This window comes from Canis lupus, chromosome 16 (genome assembly GCF_048164855.1).
Source record: "Canis lupus baileyi chromosome 16, mCanLup2.hap1, whole genome shotgun sequence".
Taxonomy (NCBI): Eukaryota; Metazoa; Chordata; class Mammalia; order Carnivora; family Canidae; genus Canis; species Canis lupus.
This window is the reverse complement of record NC_132853.1, coordinates 44,984,113-45,001,993: the sequence shown is the minus strand read 5'-3', so window position 1 is coordinate 45,001,993 and position 17,881 is coordinate 44,984,113. Positions and strand designations below refer to the sequence as shown.

General features: G+C 34.8%; 1 protein-coding gene across 5 annotated transcripts in view; it reads right to left on the bottom strand.

Annotated features, from left to right (window-relative positions):
• Nucleotides 1-17,881, bottom strand: part of ABCA6 (ATP binding cassette subfamily A member 6) — a 114,364-nt gene that overhangs the window by 74,516 nt on the left and 21,967 nt on the right. For all 5 annotated transcript variants that reach the window (XM_072781010.1, XM_072781008.1, XM_072781017.1 and 2 more), the window contains one exon: nucleotides 431-542. The gene's annotated coding sequence lies outside the window, so the exon portion shown is untranslated. The remainder of the gene's footprint in view (nucleotides 1-430; nucleotides 543-17,881) is intronic.

The window sequence follows — 17,881 nt, the reverse complement described above, 5'->3', positions numbered from 1 at the left end:
TAAAGTACAACGGTAGATGAGATTTATCAACAGTTGTCCCGTATTGTCCAAAGTGCTTGGTTTCTCCCAGAAGCACTTTGTAGCAACATATTTTTTCTTCTCTTACCAATCACACTTTCTAAACAATTTATTGACATTAAGTGGTATGCAATCAAAGAGCGCGATATGTTGCATCTTCCATGCAGTCTTATATTTTAGGAAAAGGATTTATTTATTTATTTATTTATTTATTTATTTAATTTTTTTTTTTTTTTTTTTAGGAAAAGGAATTTAAACACGAACATCAACTTTATTCAGTTTTGTAATCTTAACTTCAGAACTTATCAGCATTTAATAACTTCTAAATCTGGCACCTGTTCCAACTTTTGGCAAGATTTTATTAATGGGATACATGGTTAAGGCCAGTCACACGGTAGGTAATATCGCTTACCTCTATTAGAAGTGTGAAAAATCCAATTAAAGTGTAGAAAGGTATTGAAATCATGCATAATTAAATTTAGTTCTTCAACTGATGACAGGATGATGAGTAAAAATATTGAGATCTAAAAAAAAGAAAATAACCAAAGGTATTATTCTTTTCTCAGTCATACATGCTATTTTAGGCTATTTCCTATGAATGACCTGTTTTCCTGGGAGATATTCTCATTTTCAATTTTCACCTTATATGTAGCAGTATTGTTAGGATTTCCTCTTTAGGAAGCATGAAACTATCATTACGATTGAACACAGGATTATAATAAAGTCAGACATATATATCTAAAAGATTTTACACTATCTGATATGGATGGAGAGCACAATAAAAGGAGGGGATGTAACATTATTTTCTTTATCACCCAAAATTCTCATATGCTGGGCAGCCCGGGTGGCTCAGTGGTTTAGTGCTGCCTTCAGCCCAGGGCGTGATCCTGGAGCTCCGGGATCGAGTCCCACCATCAGGCTCCCTGCATGGAGCCTGCTTCTCCCTCTGCCTGTGTCTCTGCCTCTCTCTCTCTCTCTCATGAATAAATAAATTAATTAATTTAGAAAAAATCTCATATGCTTTCAGCATCAGGATATAATTAGGAATTAACCGATGACATGACTTAGGAACTTAAAAGATAAAAGACAAAATAAATATTGAGATGAGTATTTATTGCCATATTTAAGCAATAGGACAAATACAAGAATTATCCATTTTGATGCTAAGGCAGGCTTATTGAAGAGTTTGAAATATCCTCAAGGGGAGGGGCCCCTGGGTGGTTCAGTGGTTGAACATCTGCTCAGGCCGGGATCCTACAGATCCTGGGATTGAGTCCCACATCAGGCCCCCCGCAGGGAGAGACACAGAGCCTCTGTGTGTGTGTGTGTGTCTCTCATGAATGAATAAATAAAATCTTAAAATAAAAATAAAATTAAAAAATAAAATATCCTCAGAGGGATGAATAAGTCACAGGGATAAAAGGCACAGCATAAGAAATATAGTCAATGATACTGTGATAGCATTGTATGGTGACAGAGAGTAGCTACACTTGTGGTAAGCAGAGTATAATGTATAAACTTGTGGAATCACTATGTTTTATACCTAATGTAACCTAATGTATGTTGTAAACTAATGTAACATTGTGTTAACTATGCTCAAAAAAAAAAAAATCCTTAGAGAAAAATAATGACTGACAGCACTGTATGTAGTGACCCATGTTCCCACTCAGACTACTTTGGTAGTTTCCTAAGCAGACTCCCTGGCTCCAGTTCTCCTTCCATTACACATCCAGGGGACATTCTAAAAAATGGTTCGATTTGGTTTGAATTAGAATCACTTTCTTTCACATATTTCATTGTATGTAAGTCATCTGATTGCAGAGACTGTTTTGTTCGAGCAAAGCGTCTGGCACGTAACAGTAAAATGTGATCAATATCAATGAATGAATTGGGAAGGCAAAGAATAAAGACAATTTCTACTTTTTATGTTTTTTATTCATCCAACAATCAAAAAAGATACATATTAAGTGTCCAATCTATGCAAAACTCTTTAAGTGGGATTGCAGTTACTGTAGTTGTAAGAAAAGGAGAGAAAGAGAAGAAGAGGATAGAAACTCCTTTCAAGCAACTATTGAGCATTTACTGTTTACCAAGTACCTTGATGAACTATTTACACTGTTACATTTAATGTGCTTTGAAAAACTCAATCTTAACCCTTTAAAGTACTATTGTTATCATACATATTTTCTGATAACTGAAGTAACTTCTAGCTATTATGTGCTAGATCAAGGATTCAAACGTGGGGCTATCTGACTTCAGAGCCCATATACAACCACTACACTTTTATAAGCACATATCATGTGAGTCGACTGCCCATCTGTCAAGTCCATGTACAATATGTTGGGTGTCGAGATACACATGAAACAGATGATAGATCAAAAAGCGTATAGGCAATGCTTCCTCCACAAACACAAGAAACATTTTCTGAAAGAAAAAGCAATGTAGACTGAAGTAATATTAGGGTTCATTCATTTATTTTATAACCTTGTATCAGATTCTCCTTGAAGATTTACTGCCCACACTATCTCTAATGATTAAAGGTTTTGCTTTAGCAAAATATATAGTGATATATCTTAAGTTATAGAAAACAGACATTAAACATTCTAATTTTATAAATGCAATAAAGTAACTTATTTTTGACCACTCTACTCCCTTCCTCCTATTTATTTTCTTTTCACTATTTACTTCACAAATTACCTCATTTGTTTTGTCCCAAACATCAGGAAAATTAAAAAAAGGATCTTCCATGAACTCTTCCCCCTGGCAAACAATAGCAACAACAGTACATTTTAGGAAGTTGTAAAATACTTCCTGTTTCTACTTCTCCCTTCTATATTTACTCTTCCATCTGCTATAAACTAGATTCTACATTTCACTGCTTTACAAAACTGTAGTCTTACAAGCTAGCTATAAACTTCTGTATGTAGAAACATGGAGAAGTAGATATCATAAAAAGACCTTACCCACACCACTTAAAATAAATGTCTTTTAAATACACTGCTGGTCTCAGAAAAACAGTGAGGGACTTCTTTAAGAGCAAAAACAAAGTCTGAAACCCGACTTGGACTATTAAGTAAATACTAAATCTGATTGACCTGAGAACAAATGCCTATTCCAGTTCAGGGATGGAGAGGCAAAGACTTAGGCCCTCCTTATGGTCCTTCCCTCAAATATCTTCAATAGAATAAATAGATTAAAAAGGAACCCCCTTTATGAGTATTTCTTGCAAATCCCACATCAAGGGATATTACTCTAGGACAGCTTATGCAATTCTATGTGGTTTCTACACTGAACTTCTTGCGAAAGTAATTGAAAATTCTTTTAAGATGAGAGCATCCCCAATTTGAGATCTTGAGAGTTACATACTTAAAAGTCAACTTAATAGATGCTCCTAGTTAAATAAAAAAAAAAGGTTTTAGAAAAGCCAAACACAAAACAACCAGCCACAATACAACATATTAAAACTATCTGTAGACTATTAGAATTGTCAAATAATAAGTACAAATATTATTTTCAAATAAACGTATAAGGAAATCAAACTTGGAATAAAGAATATGAGAAAGTAACAAAAGACCATGAGGAATAATTGGACTGTTTGAAACAGAACCAAATGGAGTTTTAGAAAACAAAGTTGAAATTTTTGAAAGTCAAAGATCAAAGATAAAATGAATAAGAATACAAGGGAATTGAATAAGAAATAAGGGAATTGGATGGAAAGTCTGAAGCATTTCTCAGAGTACAGCAAGGACAAGAACATGGAAATTTTGAAGAAAATGCTAAGAGATGTGTAAAGTAGGCTGAGGATAAGATTAATACTATCTCAGTAGAGTCCAGGGAGCAAAGAATAAATATTTCATTCTTACTATAGTAAGAGAGAGAATATTTGAAGAGATACTGGCTAGAGAATTTCCCTGAACTGATAAAAGAATTCACAGATTCAGGCAGTACAACTCATTTAAAGAAAGATAAATTAAAAAAAAAAAGAAAGATAAATAAAAAGAAATCCACACCTAGAAATGCTTTAATAAACTTAAAGATGCTAGAGTCAAAAGACCTTAAAAGCAGTCAAAGATGAGTCTTCTACAAAGGTGTAGCAAAAGAACTGACAGCAGGGTGGAGGGTTTAGGGTAAAGAGATCCAACATCTTGCTTCTTTGGGGCTTTTATATAGTCACAGTGGCTGGTCTTTCTGGATAATATCCAAAGGCTGGATTTAGTGTGGATTTAATACAACCTGTTAGAGAGTTCAATATGCCAGTAGAAATCCTAAAGGCTATTAAATTGCTTCTGAGTCTCTAAGTGTCCTCCCTGCAATACCTAATCATATCATTCCTTGGGTCGATTTTATAAATGGTGGTGCTACATTTTCTCTTTACCCTAAACCCTCCACACTGTCCGCATGATCTACAGGAGGGAAATGCAGAAGAAAATAGAAGAATAAAAGGATAGACCTTGCTCCCTCTCTCCCTACTGGTCGCCAAACTAAGGGCATGCCTGAAACAGGGTTGGAGACAAATCTATACACTGCTTATGAGATTAAAGTTATGATTTGGACTTGGCAGGCCTTTTTAGTTCTTAAGGTAAATCTTAACTATTTTAATATCTGAAATGATCAGAAAGCTATGGTATCTTCTCAATATGTCAGCAAGGCATAAGAAAGAGAATACAACAGAGATTGCCTAAAGTAATAAATGTATTTATTTATTAATCAAATTTTTTCATGTTTATTTGTTTGATTATGTTATTAGCCAATATGGTCACCTATCACATTTTTTTAAATCAGTAGAATTATTCAGGAGGAAGCCTACACTAAATAGAGAGGATTCAGTTCAGGTATGATTCTTTTAAGTTTTTTCCACTCTGTAAAATGAGGGAACTGTCCCAAGTGATCTAACCTTTCAGGTGAGCCAGGCCAGGATTTCTACAATTATTTTGCTTCTCTTCAAAGAAGCAGAGATATAAAAGAAAAAACCTCAAGAAAACAGAAGGCAAATAGGAGAAAGAAAATGAACAATACTGAAATCACAAACATGGTCCAACAATAATGGAAAGACTAAAGAAGTAATTCCATTCTCTTGTAAGTAAAAGAAGAATTTATACTTAACTCTGCATTTTTAAAAGTAAACTTTTTTTTTAAGATTGTATTTTATTTATTCATGAGAGACACAGAGAGAGAGAGAGAGGCAGAGACACAGGCAGAGGGAGAAGCAGGCTCCATGCAGGGAGCCCAACATGGGACCTGATCCTGGGTTTCCAGGATCACACACTGGGATGAAGGTGGCACTAAACCGCTGAGCCACCAGGACTGCCCAAGGGTAAGCTTTAAGAAAATTTCATATAAATGTGCACATGCATAGAAACTTACAGTAAGAAAGCCAAGAGACCAAAAGCCATTATTCTTTCTCCTATTGTGAAAGATGAATAAAATCACATATGAGGAGAATATAAGAGAAGTGGCACAACCAACTATGCAAACCACCTGCAAACAATAGGGCCAATAGTAAGATGACAGCTGGCCAGCCACGTGTAGGACAGGGAACAGGGAGATAATTAGATCATAAGACTGTGCAAGGTGATTTTCTTATATATGCCTTCTGTTAATGATACAGGGTTAATGAAAGTGGATGTTCGTTTTGATTCTATTATTATATTTGGCCCAGTGAAAAAAAATTATCACTTACATGAGCAAACATGAGTCCCAGTGAAAATCTGAGTTCCAAAACCATGAGGCAGTTAATTAAATATATTGCAAGAAGAATCAAACAGTATAATGGAAGGTCCACCAGAGCCTGTCCAAGCCGGTATGCTGAAAGACACAGGCCTGAAATCCATAACTGAAACTGAGTTTCTGCTGATAAGGAAACAGAAGCGACACTGAAGGGTTTGAAATGATAGCTAGAAAAGGTATTTTGTTTATGCAAAAATATTAATTTTTGATAAATTTTAGAAATAGCGTGTAGTAGTGGCAGGTGTTCTTTTTTTTGTCTATATCATTATTTATGGTGAATCTGCACTTCAGTTACTTTCAAACCCAAATGTAGGTAAGCAGGCCTCAGGACAACTAGGATGCTACTGGAAAAGCGCATTCTCCTAAGTATCTGACACCCAGTGTGAGAATGTATAGTCATTGGCTCAACAGGAAAGGTCTGACTTATTTGTCAAGTTGATTTACCCTTTGATATGGATAAATAAAAATAATTATCACATACATTTTTAAAATGCCAATTTACAAAAACATAGTTAAAAGTTTGGAAACACAGTACATCTTATATTTGATGCTCCATTTAAAAACACAAATTCCCTTCGGAATTGTGAAATAACAACAGGATGTCAAAAAAAATAGCACATTTTCACCTCTACAGTTGATTTAGTATGATTCCCTTTAAAGGTGAGGCAAGTTCATTGTGTTGAATAGTGAACTTTCTGATCCTTTTGACATCATGATTAACCATTTAATAGAACCCATAATGAGATTAGAGCAACGACATAACTTATGTGGAAACACATTTTTCTTGAAGAGCCATCCTGAGTGCATAAAACAATCAAATTCTAACTACTAAATTTCGATAAAATAATCTTTTCCTCCTCTCTTCCCCCTCCCCTCCCCTCCCTTCCCCCTCTTACTTTGCAATAGCTGATGCTGCTCATGCCAATGTAAGGAGAAATGTGGTTTGCAAGGACCAACAGAAATAAGGGTCCATTAATGTCTTAATGTCCAGCATTAAGACATTCTGAAAGTTCACAGCACATCTGTAAGCTATCGAAATTGTTATATATCTTACAATCAAACACAGTTATATTTTTAAGAAATGGTGAAAAGTTCAGAATGGAGCATATACCTAATTTAAGAAGCAAATAAAAAGAGAAGTAATCATATTTTGTTATCACTAACAGCAGGTCCCATTCCCAGGAACTGCATGATATCAAAAGAAATTCAAAAAATTTTAAAAATTAAAAAAATTTTATAGGCATGTATTGAGAGAACATGAATTTGCATCTAGTAATTGTTAAATGAAGACACATACTCTTTGCAGCTGTACTGATACTCTCTGAAGCTGCCATTTGTTTCAGTTCCCTATTCCTCAGTAGATGAATTCTAGATAACAGCCTAAAATTCTAATAGTAACTGTCTTGAAGCTGCTCTTATGGTTTTGTCCCTACCTACAAGATATAATTAGAGGAGAGCAAATCTTTCCTGCATTAAATAATTTCTTGAATTCTAGAAGTGTTTAAATTAATCTTTATGGCATGAGAGGGTCTTACTATAAATCTAAGTTGTTTTCCAGAAACAGTAATTTCTTGCTGTTATAACAATAGACTAAAAAAAAAAACAGGAGTACAGAAATTGCCTTTTTCATATGCAAAAAAACTAGAGGTGTCATTATATTAATTTTTTATGGTAAAAATTTCATTTTCTACAACCACTATGCATGTACTTGCAAATATCCACCCAATTTCCACAATTTGTCCCTTTTTTGTCTACCGTAATTAAACACATCTGTTAAGAATTATTTGAAGGCTAAGTAAGGAAGGTTATTAAAATTGTAGATGATCAAAAATTGCAATGTATTCCACAAGAGATAAAACACAAAAAAGCAAGACCTAAAAGGACACTTCAGAATTTTAAATGATAGAGAAAACACTACAGAACTGTTAAATAATCACAATTTTCGAGTTGGGGCCATACATTCTCATAAATTTCACACACACTCTCCACAATTGCTTTAGTCAATGTATATCACAAACTCAACATTCCCCCCAGGAAGATATCATAGAAGATTAAGGATTTGCATTTGAGGCTTTGCTGGTGCTCTAGATTGCTAAGCAAATCCATTCATTCACTGATTTCAGCAAATATGTATTGGGCACCTCATTTAAGTGTGAAGAACTATTTAAGACAGTGAACCAAAGTCCAAATTATGACTCTTCAACAGGCCTATTATTTTTTCTTTATCATTTAAAAATGTTTAAATAATAATATAAATAAATATTAAAAATAATAAATTTTTTCAGTGTCTTTTTGGATTTTGGCTCTTTTAATGTTCTATGTCTTGGGGAGCTGGGTATAATTTCTGATTAGACAAGATTTCAGACTAGAAAGATGAGGCCAGTGATAAAACAACTCTGTAGGGTGGTACCAGGTGCTAATAAATGGAAAAATAGATCAGCATAAAGGATAGAAAATGTAATTACTTTTAATTTACTAAAGCAATAAATTTTATTATATATTTAATTTTTTCCATTAAAAGTTTGAGATTAAATACAAAACTCCTTGAAAAGTTCCTGATCTTTCACAATAAGTAATAGCAAACATGGATTGAAAGCCAGCTCTCCCTGTTACAAGCATGTAAGCTCCACAGACAGGAACTTTTGTCTGTTCTGTTCATGCTGTATCCCCAACCCTGAGAGTACCAGACAGACACTCAAGAAGTATTTGTAGAATGAATGAAAAATGTATATGTCAGGCTCTGTTTTGGTACTTAGGAAACTGATTTAATCCTCACAATAATCATATAATGTAGGTACTATTATATTCCCCATTCTATAGATGACAACAGTGAAGCAAGGAATGGCTAAGAAACTTGCTAATAAATAGCATAAACAGGGATTCAAACTCAGGTGGTATGCTATCGAGTTCTTGCCCTTTATCCCTCACTAAATTGCCTCTTATATAAGTCAATACCATACTTACAAAAGGCAATGTGCTTCACTCAGTTTTAATAAGCCCTATAAAACTAAAAATTTCATGAAGGGCATTGCTAACAATTGCCATAAGAACAGGAAAACAAGTCATTCTCTTGGTACATGCAATTGGAAATCAGTAATCCTTTAAAACACACACACAAATATAAGTTGTAAATTCTTAAAGTAAACATACTTATTGTATAATTTATAAGTTACCAGGGTGGAATTAGGGTGAAAGGAGGCTCTTAATTTTTCTTTGACACATTAGCCTTTTTGAATTGTTGAATTGTTATAAGAATGCATTATTTTGGTAATCCAAATGACTTATTCTATAATTGAAATAAATGAACATTCACTAACATGGAAATATGTCAGAAATTTAGATCTTATGTAACAGAGAATTCAGAATACAATTCCAATTCAGAAAAATATATTTTCAAATATACGACAGTTCTATAAATAGTGAGTTTGTGATTTTATAAAGGAAAAGAGTGTAGAAGACACTTACCAAATGATTAAGTCAGAAATATAATATGGAAAAATTAAAAAATGAAATTAGAGGAGTGCCTGAGTGGCTTAGTTGGTTAAGTGACTGCCTTCCTCTCAGGTCATGATCTCAGGGTCCTGGAATCACCACATCCCCAGCCCCAAACAGCAGGCTCTCTGGTCTGGAGTCTGCTTCTCCCTCTCCCTTTGCCCCTCCCCATCCTGCTCTCTCTTTTTTCTCTCTCTTGCTCTCTCTCTCTCTCTCATTCTGTCTCAAATAAATAAATGAAATTAGAGAATTTTACCTTCTATATTACATATTCTAGTAATGTTTGAATTTCTCTATTAAACATGCATTGCTTTTTTCTGCTTTATTGAGGTATAATTGACAAAATTTTAAGATACTTAAAACGTACATCATAATGATTTGACATACATATATATTGTGAAGAGATTTCTCCCATCTAGTTAACGTCTCCATCACCTCACATGTATATATATGTGTGTGTGCATACATATAAATAGGAAAACTTTTAAGTTCTACTCAACAAATTTCAATTATACCATACAGTGTTAGCAACTAGACTCTCCATATTATATATTAGGTCTTCAGATCTTATTCATCTTATAGTTGAAGGCTCATACCCTTTTACCAGTCTAATCCTATTTCCACCTACCTCCCTGGCAATCACTTTTCTACTCCCTGTTTCTAGGGGTTTGACCTTTTTTTTTTTCTACTTATAAGTGATAAGCCTTTCTCTGTCTGATTTACTTAACTCAGCAAAATGCCCTCAAGATCTATCCATGTTGTTGCAAAACATGCATTGCTTTTACAACAAGTAAAATCACTAATAAAAAATGAACCTTTAAGAAAAAACGTGCTCTTTAAAGGATTAAAATTTCATACCTTACTCAAAAAGGACTCAAGTTATACCGATATAGAACAGCTGGATTGCTTTTCTACCGATCTAATGTATTAGAAGGTGGTAAAACCCCATTCATGATAAAACAGTACATGGATGCAAATATACCTTCTGGCCCCCCGATGCTATGATGGGTCCATTGTAGGAAGGATCATCTGAGCCATTTCTATTTCTAAAGTCATCTACTTCTTAGACACTTTTTTTTAAAGGTTTTATTCATTTATTCATGATAGACATAGAGAGAGAGAGAGAGAGAGAGAGAGAGAGAGAGAGAGAGGCAGAGACACAGGCAGAGGGAGAAGCAAGCTCCATGCAGGGAGCCCGACATGGGACTCAATCCCGGAACTCCAGGATCATGCCCTGGGTCAAAGGCAGGTGCTAAACCGCTGAGCCACCCAGGGATCTCCGCAAAGGAAAAAGTTTAAAAGAGGGGAAAATTAAAATTGAGAAATAAATAAATTCATTTTATTCATAGAAATTATAGCATTTAAAAAATATGTCAAAGAGTGAATGAATTTCTGATACTCCTGTTTTACTGCTATTGTCCTAGTTCAGTGACATTTTCTCTATCCACCCCTACCCAGAAACAAAAACCACCCTCATCTCCTCCCTTTCTCACTTCCTCCGTCTAATATATAATTAACCACCAAGTCAGATTGTTTCTACCTCCTAAGTATCTCCTGAGTCTGTCCTCCCCTCTATATTACACTGGTCCTCAATTTTGCCCCCCTCCTCTCTAACATAGATTATTATGATGTCCACCTGCTTTGGGCCCATCCTCCACACAGCTGTCAGAGTGATCTTCCTAAAACACAAATCTCATCAGTGAAAGGTCCTACATAGATTATATCAATCTGTCTCTATTTCCTGCACCAATGGTTCTAAGGTTCTTAGATTACTTGGATGGATAATATTTTTAATATAAATATACTGTGCACATTAAGGACAATTCAAAACCTCCTATCTTGTTATGATCACCATTGCAAGAAAGAAAAAAAATTTCACCACAAAAATATAGATACTTAAAGGCTATAATCCCACGATATGAAAAACAATTTCCAATGAAAGAATTAACGTACATAAATAAGTTTCACAATATTTTTCTCATTTTAACAAAAACAAGAGAAAAAAAAACATAGTCAGGGTCACCACCAATACCAGAACTTCCCTAGAGGATAGAATCCCCAATTCTGCATGTAATCCATGGAGTTAGCAAGAGCAGGCACCTACAGAGGGACTTAAATGGAAGTGAACTTCAGCATCACCGGGATCATTACATGCTGTATTCCCCAGCTATGTACAGATGTGTATTTGGAAAAAAGAAATCTCCCTTTGTAATTTTTTGTTAGTTGGTTATTAATTCCTACACTAGAACCACATCTGGCATGCAAACTATGCAATAACTTTACCTAACTTTTCATTTCTCCTACACAACAGCTGTTTCCCTTTGCTGGGCACACGTGCTCTTCCTTTTGACTATACAATTCTTTGTGCACTCTTGTGCAGGCAAAGTTTATTATCCTTTATATGCAGTTGAAGTTCTTTCCTCCCACATAACCCTAGGACTTATCCTATCATTAGAATCTTGTGGATCCCCTCCTCTCACACTTGCTGTGCTTCATTTAATTCCTGATTTATGTGTTTCCAATGCTAACTGTGAAAGCCTTGAAGAAACAGACTGTTGACCCATATAAACTTAATAAGGAGTTATGTGTTAAACAGATACATAGACAAAATCTGATATCTGATTAGTATCAACTTTATGGGAAATTTTGGTTCAGAAAAAGAATTATGAATGTAAAAACATTTAAATATAATTTACTCTAAAAATGTGGGTTTGAAAGATGTTTATAAAAATTTGACTTAAAAATACATATTGTACCCAAATAAGGGGAAGTGAGATTGAACCAAATTTGTGGGGAAAAGAAAAAAAAAAAGACAAGGAGGAAAAAAGGGAGGGGTAGATAAAGAGGAGGGGGAAGAGGAGAAGGAAAAGAAGAAATAGATTTTTTTATTTGAAGCTGAGGAGGGACATTCTTGTATTCCTTCTTCAAATATTTATTGAGAGCTTCTTATGCACCACGTGGTCTCCAGATGGAAAAACACATTGTTTATCCTGAAGAAAGTTAAAATAGGAAAACAAATATATGCATTTACGTAATTCATCAGGAATTTATTGAGTATCTACTATGTGGCAACCTTCTCTAGATGTTTGGAGATATCAGTGTAGTAAAACGCAAGCATATCTTCCTTAGAAGGACTCACATTCTATAGGCAAAAGAGAAATAAACAACAAATATAACGAATATTGAATTCAGTGGAAAAAAACCTAAAGGGGAATATTAAGTCACTATCAAAGTTTTAGTCCAAATTCTGCTAACTTTGTTCTTGGTCCAGTCATATAACCTCTCCAGACCACTGCTTTGGCATCATTAAGATGTGAGACTTGTACTAAATGCTGAACAAAATTCTGCTTGGTAAAATTTTCTGATCATTGGAATACAGAGAAATAAAAAATTGAATTTCATTTTCCCAGAAGTAAATATTACTTACTGTGCCTTCCTATAGTGGAGGGTAGGGAGTTAGGGGAGTATTTGAAAAGTAAACGAATTATAAATGAGTAGAGAACTTAATAAGAAAAATCAGATATTTATTAAAGTACGAATTAAATTCTAGATGGAAGGATAGGAGAAAAAAAATTTTAATGTAGAAAAAAACAAAAATTTAGGAGAGGACAAATGGGTAATATGGCACAGAGTTGTGATAGGGAAAAATTAATTTTGGAGTATTAACAACTATGCCTTCATCTACTCACAAGTTTCAATTTTATCTACTAGGCTCCAGGGCCTGACGGGCTAAAAACAAATGGACTTGATTTATATACAAAAGGTTACAAAAAAAAAAAATGTTACAAACAATGAGTAAAAGAGAAAATAAGAAATTCTAAAAGGAAAAAAAGAGGATGAGAAAGTGGAGAAGAACCTAGCCCTGGTTTAGCTGGGGACACTTTTAAGAGTTCAGCAAAAAGGAATTTTTAAGACCTTTGCTATGTTAGTGAACAAGAGAGTAAGTGCATACAGCAGGAGATCAGATCTGGGATTTTAATTTCCATTTTGCAGGTTTAAAATGACAGTACATTTTTCCAATCATTCAGCCATTAGAGTGCTGATTTTTTTTAAAGATTTTATTTATCTATCATGAGAGCCGCAGAGAGAGGCAGAGACATAGGCAGAGGGAGAAGTAAGCTCCCCATGGGGAGCCCAATGCAGGACTCGATCCCTGGACCCTGGGATCACAACCTGAGCCAAAAGCAGACTTCAACCACTGAGCCATCCAGGTGTCCCTAAGTGCTCATTCTTATCTATGACCTACACCAAAGCAAGGACACATGGTAACCTGGTTTTCGGGGGTTACATATTTTATAGGCTACTTTTTGTTCCAAGAAGAAATTTTTTTTTAATTTTTATTTATTTATGATAGTCACACAGAGAGAGAGAGAAGCAGAGACACAGGCAGAGGGAGAAGCAGGCTCCATGCACCGGGAGCCCGACGTGGGATTCGATCCCGGGTCTCCAGGATCACGCCCGGGGCCAAAGGCAGGCGCCAAACCGCTGCGCCACCCAGAGATCCCCCAAGAAGAAATTTTATTTAATTTTAAGAAGTTGTTTATTCACAAGAATAATTTTGCAAGATAATTTTGCAGGCAATTCGCTAAGTGTGTAAGAAGTGAATTATTTCAAAATGATAGATTTTGAAATTTTAAAATGAAATTATATTAATGGAATGAATAAGAGGCACGGAGATAAAATCCTAAAATAATAATGTAATGGGGATAAAGAACATGAAACAAATAAAAGTCTAAAAGAAAACCATACCTATTTTTAAACTAGAATACCTGAATTGGAAAACATTTAAAGAAAGACACCAAAATAGTAGGGCTTGAAAAGGATAGACCTATTTAGATTCTGACACATAAGAAGGAATTATCTATGAGTATAATTTGTGGATTTTATGTGGGCAGAAAGGAATACAAGTATATTGGTTCCTGAGATGATATATGCATTCTATATAGGAATTTAACAATAATTCATTAAAAGCCCTTTGGGTTTTTTTTTTTTTTTTTACTAATTTTATGTAATCTTATGAGTTTATTTTACTAATTTTTTTTTGCTGTATACTGTTTCCTTCTTCATATTCTTGAGATGCAGAACACATTTACTAGAGCTGAATATTAGCAACAGCTACTTAATGAGCTATCTTAATGTCCATGAGTTCTATTCAAGCACTAACAAGCATCATCATATTCAAGAGCTCTTAGAGTTGTTTTCTTCTTTTCTTTTTCCCCACTTACAACCAACCAACCAACACACACACACACACACACACACACACACACACACACTACCTATATAAAAGATAGAAAACCAGAAGAAATAGAATTTGTTTTTAACTAAAATGTTTTTACCAAATAATTCTGGTCAGGCCATTAAACAATGAGATGAAAATGCAGAGATTCTATTAATTTTGAAACTTCTTCCTTTCCTCTACCATCAGAAGTGCTTCTTAAATTACAAGCAAACAATAGGAAGACATTACCTTATTAGAAGCAGAATTGCTTTAAATTCAACTCAAAGTGTAACCACACTATGACTTAACAGCCAAAACTCACTCAAAATATAATGTTAATATCAAATAGAAAATAGTATCAAGTGTCAGAATGAAGAAAGCAACCATCATTATGTATGACTTTTCAGATGGATCACAGAAAATAATGCCATCAGGTAATAATCCATGTGTGAAATCTGAGATTAAAAAAAGAAAATAACAGAAGATGAACATATAAAGCTAAATTTTTTATTAAATGGTACTGCCTAGACGAGACAAATATCGTTCATATTTCAATAGCTTTTTCTTCAAAAATGCACAGTGAGGTTGTTAGTAGTAGAGTTGCTTTTTACAAATAAAATTATTGTCACAGAAGTGGGAAATGCTATCTGAGAAAGTAAAACAATTGTTGAATAGAAATTTAACTGACAAATTGATTACCACATAAGTTTTAAAGAAGTGGATTTAGAGAAGTGGCCAATGGGCCAAAAATAACATATTACAGGAAGAGAAAGTCGGAGTGGGCAGTGACACTGGAGGACATATAAAAAAATATTAAAATGTTTGAGATAAGATACTACAGAAATACTACAATATTAAATAAGTGTTGAAGACTTGAAGAGATTCATTTTAAGATAATAAAGATAATAGCTCACATTCACATAGCATGTGTCAAGAATTGCTCTAGCACTATATGTAGAGAATAATACAGTTAGCCCTCCCATTTACCCTCATTGAGGTGATTTCTACTGACACCTCCGTCCTGCAGAAGAAGTAAGGGAGGCTACAGAAGTCAAGTGACTTGCCCATAGTGACCCAGCTGGCACGTAGGCAGAGCTGAGATGGATTCATGCGTTTTACTGCCTCTTTAAATGGCAGTAAATGGGGACATAAATCAGACAGAGTGGTCAGACATAAATGGGCAATTATTTTTCTTCTTTAAACTTTCTAGGATTTTACAAATGATCTATCTGCTTTGCTTATTACTTTGATGAGAATTCATAACAGAATACAGCAGAACTTCTTAAAATGCAGGGTGACTGATCACCAAGTTTCATGGGGTTACCAAACTCTTCAATAATTTTGAAAATATAATAAATAAAATCATAGAATCATTGTGCTCTTTCCATGGGCCATTCCAGCAGTGAAGGCAAAGGTCCTTAAAGGACCTAAAGTCCATCCCATAGATGAAAGAAGTCATCTGCACAATACAGTGAATCCCAGACATCCTCAAAATATAGTGAAGAGAAATCCAACCAAACCAGTAAGGACAGGTTTCTTTATCAGCACACTCAGGAGGAAAGCCAATGCTGCCTGAAGGAAGAAAGAAGAGTTCCAACTGGTATGCTTTTTTCCTTTGAAAATCATTTTTAGGGACACCTGGGTGGCTCAGTGTTTGAGCATCTGCTTTCAGCTCAGGTCATGATCCCGGGATCCTGGGATCGAGTCCCACATCAGGCTCGCTGAGGGAGCCTGCTTCTACCTCTGCCTGTGTCTCTGCTTTTCCCTGTGTGTGTCCATGAATGAATAAATAAAATCTTTAAAAAAAAGAATCACTTTTAGCAATATTAATCAGTTTCTCACATTGTGAAAAATTTCTCAAAACATAGAAAACAAGATACCAAATTAATGACTATGCCACACCAATATCCGGAAGAAACATCAGTTACTCATATATCTGAGATGTGAAACGAGTTAAGAGATATGCTTTGCCAACTCACCAAAGACAGACCATATAGGACAAAGAGTGTTAATATACTACCATGAAGCCAACGATTACTACAGTTTGGATAGATGTTATGATCAGAGCCATAAAAATGGATAAGATAAATACAAAGCCAGCAACCATTAATCCCGAGGAGAGCCTATGGTAGCAACAAGGTGTTTCTTCAGAATGTCACCCATAGGTCAATGTGTGGAGAGGCAATACGCAAAACAGGAGTACAAGTTCTGAAAGCAAACACATCAGAGTCAAATATACTATAAAACTGTCCACATGATCATGGGTAGGACTTTATCTTCCTCACCCTCATCTACAAATTGGAGTTAATTATGGTAGCTACCTCATATGATTGTTTTGAGGATTAAATAAGATACTGTGTATGAACTCTTTAGCTCAACCATTATTAAAATGCTTTTCCCGTTGTTGGATGAATTTAAAAATTCATATAATTATATATAATCTGATTGAATGATTCTTTCAGTCTAGTGACTAAACATGAAATGGAAATATAATAATCTCACCTTTAACCTCTTTTATACTAAATTCCTTTTGGTGTAAAATTTTTCCTGGGGCTCCTGGTTGGCTCAGTCGGTTAAGCATCTGCCAAGGTCCCGGGATCGAGCCCCCTATTGGGTTCCCTGCTCAGCAGGGAAGAAGCACCTGCTTCTTCCTCTGCCTCTGCGCCTCCCCTCTGGTTTGTGCTCTTTCTCTCTCTATCTCTCTCTCCCCCTATCAAATGAATAAGTAAAATCTTAAAAAAATTTCTTAATGTTTAATTGAAATCTCTCTGATATAACTAAAGCTCATTTCATTTGTTTATCCTTGTATGCCTTTCGACATTAACCTCAGGGTATTGTTTTTTAGGAATTAAAATACTACAGTGCAATGAGAAAGCACAAAACTAAAGGAAAACAATAGGTGTATCACAGGGGTCAAAGCATGGTTGTTTTTGAAAATTTGAGGAAATAGATATGTTTAAACAGAAAGATGACTCTCTTAAAAACTGAGTTTTTCATGAACACACTAATGAATTGGTAAGTACCCTCTAAATTTAAATACAGCTTTCAACTCAAGTGTGGAACTTTGTACAGATAATGCATTCGAAATCCTTTTACATAATCTTGTACAGTACACAGATTAAGTTGTTTTACTATCACAGGTAAATAGCATTTTCATGTATACAAACAGTAAGTTTAAATGATTATAGTTTTCCTGGTAAGGAGATTCCTCAAAAAATTGCAAATAGAACTACCAAATGATCTAGCAATTCTGAGTATTTTTTTTAAAGATTTCATTTATTTATCTGAGAGAGAGAGACAGCATGCAAGTGAGGAGGTGCAGAGGAAGAAGGAGAAAGAATCTGAAGTGGACTCCATACTGAGCGTGAAGCCCAGTGCAGGGCTCCATCCCATGGCCACTGTGAGATCATGACCTGGCTTAAC